Here is a 2976-nt window from a genome sequence, read left to right on the forward strand (position 1 = left end):
ACTGAGCAAGTAGCAAACAGAAGGCAATTCCACACTATCCCCAGGTCCAGGAGGTTGTTTTGCTTTGCCAGATGCTACATGCCAAGAGCTTTCACATTAACTAGAGGGTGACGGTCACTTTCCTCCATTGGATGCTGGTCTCATCATCATTATTGTTATCCCTTTTTGACACAAGTGTTGTAGCCAAAATGCAGAATCCTGTGGATTGTTTCCACTAGGAGAAGAAATTGATGACGGGATCAGGTATTTCTTTGGTGCAGACTTGTTTATTTACAAAGCATGTCCAAAGTTCTCTTTCCTTGAACAGAGCAGGAGCCAAACAACAGGAGACAGTTTCTTTATTCACAGTTCCAAGCCTCAGGTCCAAGCCTGCTAGCACTCTGCCCAAAAGCTCTTCTCTCTTAAAGGTTTCTCAGGATCCTGCTCCCAGGGCTTCTGTGGCTGTGTCTTTCACACTCTCTTCCTTCCCTCAGCTTCTGTGGTGTTTCTCACTGCTTCTCTCACACACACACAGACACCCACGGCTCCACAAGTCAATGCCCCCCAGCCCCTGTGATTGCTATATCTATTTCTGGGGCAACCCTTTGGGCCACATGGTTCAGCTCCTACTCAAGCCTTGTTGTGTTTTGGTTTTTGTGTGAGGGTTCCTATTAGTTTAGCTATCTACACAGGAGTTCAGTTGCTTTTTACATTTATCCTGAATAAAAGACAGCTGTTCTGCCCACCAGCTTTAGCGAGGTGTAACATTATTTATTCTCACTGCAGCAGGGCCTGAAGGGACCCAGGGTTTCTTTGGAGAAGTTGCCAGAGCCAAGGAAATTGAAACAACCAGTTTGGCTGCTGGTTAAGCCTGCCCATCCAGCCATCCTGCTTATTCCTAGCTGTTGTGTGTGTACACAAGGAATGTGACACTAATGACTGAAGTCCTCTGACCTGGCACTGGTTGGACACTAGTCATTCTCCAGTCTGTCCTTGTTCTGTTGAAAAATGGAAGCTTCCAGAGCTGTTCAGTCTGACATCTGGTGCCGGCCCTACAGTCACTATTAGGAACAATGGGGTCATTTATAAGATGCACATATGGCAACAAACACTTGGAAGCTATTTGTCCAGGTGGGATTTTGATCACACTCTTTTGACCAGCCTGGAATTGGATGAAAAGATGATCGCTTAAATATGCTCCAGATAGGTTTTCTCTAGACATGCACAGACATCTCTCCAGGATCCTCTTGTTTGAACCAGCTCCTGAGCCAGTGTAAATCAGTGTCACTCCATTTGCTTCATGGAGCTATGTCTGTTTACAAGATGTCTTCAGTTCTCCTGCTCCATCAAATCTCACTGATGGTGTTTAACTTATCCCAGGGGCAATGTAACAATAGGGCAAATCCTCAGCTGATGTAAAGTACGTTTAGGGAGTCTCGTCTATAACAGCTTGTCTGCCTGTGAATATCCTGTATGTGCCTTGGTCTGTGTGGCTGCAGTTTTCAATGGGCAAAAAGCCCAGCTGATTTCACAGAGCCGTAGAAGTCAGAGGTGGGAAAGGACTTCTTGGGTAAAAGTGAGCTCTCAATTGGGTTTTCAGCTTTACACAAACAATGTTTTGCTACAGCCTGCTTTTGTGAGCCCAGTCACCTGCATAGACAGATAGGGCCGGGGGATGTTCAGTGACAAATGCCTGGCACCTCCCAAAACCATGTGCACAAAAGGGCTCAATCCTGCAAGGATCCTATTGACCTGAAGAAGGGAAGAGGATACTGAGCACCTTGCAGGATCAGGCCCAAAATGATGATGATGATTCTTGCTGGGCGTACTGAATGCTCAGTGCTCTCCAAACACCTCTGGAGACACGGCCCTCTCCTGAGGTGCTTTCCCCTGGCTCAGACACATACAGAAGAGCTTGCCTCGTCGGGGGATGGCACAAGCCGAGGCCTGTGCTGGAATCTCAGGGGGCTTGTCGTTGAAAGGCTGGATACGCCCGGTATGTTTGAGGAGGCAGGAGAGGGAGGTGCCCAGGGAGCAGCAGGGCGTTCCAGGCACTAGGAGCAGCATGCGGGAAAGGCGCAAAGATGAGAGCAGTTGATGGAAGCAAAAGGAGCATCTAGGAGTGGAGGATGGATGGCACAAAGGAAACAAGGTGGTAACACGGCCACTGCCGTGCCTAGAGGGGTGTGGGCCCGGGGAGAAGTCGGGACCCTGGCGGCAGCCGCCCGCCTCCCACCCAGTCCTGGTGTGAAGCGTGGGGCTCCTCAAAGCGCCGGGCCCAGGGCGGTCGCTCCTATTCGCTGTACCCTAGGGACGGCTCTGAACACAGCCTTGGTCTGCCTTGTCTATTTAATCCCTTTAGGCAGGGCAGCCTGTTCCTGTGCCTGCAGCACACTCGGGCCCTAGGCCCTACTGCAACAAACAACAACATTCACAACGTAGGCAGGAAGCGCAGAGTGGAGGGGCCGAGCTGAGCATCTCAATGGAGCTCCTACTTGCTGCGGGAAGTAGCTGCAGTGCTAGAATCAGGTGTGAGGCCCCCCTTGTACTGCCATCTCATTGCCCACCTTCCCCACCCGGCTAATGCATGATCACTCCCCTTAGCACATCTGCCAATGCAGCTTTATTCCAGGCTAGTTTTTAGTACCTTGGGCAATTTTCTCCCACCACCAGTTCCTCATGAATGAATCCCCCCCATCTGTTTTATCTAGCAGGGATCAAGCTGTGTGTGTCTAGCTGCAGAAAGGGAAGCATTAGGATAATTCTCCCACTGGGCAGAGACAGCCCCGTCTGGGAAACTTGGAGGTGCAAGACACCCCCTGTTTGGGTCTCCCTGCACTCAAAATGTTTGTGACATGCATTTGACACAGGGTGTATAGCTCACTTCTTCCCACCCCTGATAACGAACAAGACTTTGCTTTTAGCTCTACTTGGCTGATACTACTGCAAAAGGCTGAATCATCTGTTAAATCACTTATTGATAAAGTCACGGTGTCC

The sequence above is a fragment of the Emydura macquarii genome, unplaced genomic scaffold (assembly GCF_026122565.2).
Source record: "Emydura macquarii macquarii isolate MOO-44397 ecotype Brisbane River unplaced genomic scaffold, CSIRO-AGI_Emac_v2 contig_1483, whole genome shotgun sequence".
Taxonomy (NCBI): domain Eukaryota; kingdom Metazoa; phylum Chordata; order Testudines; family Chelidae; genus Emydura; species Emydura macquarii.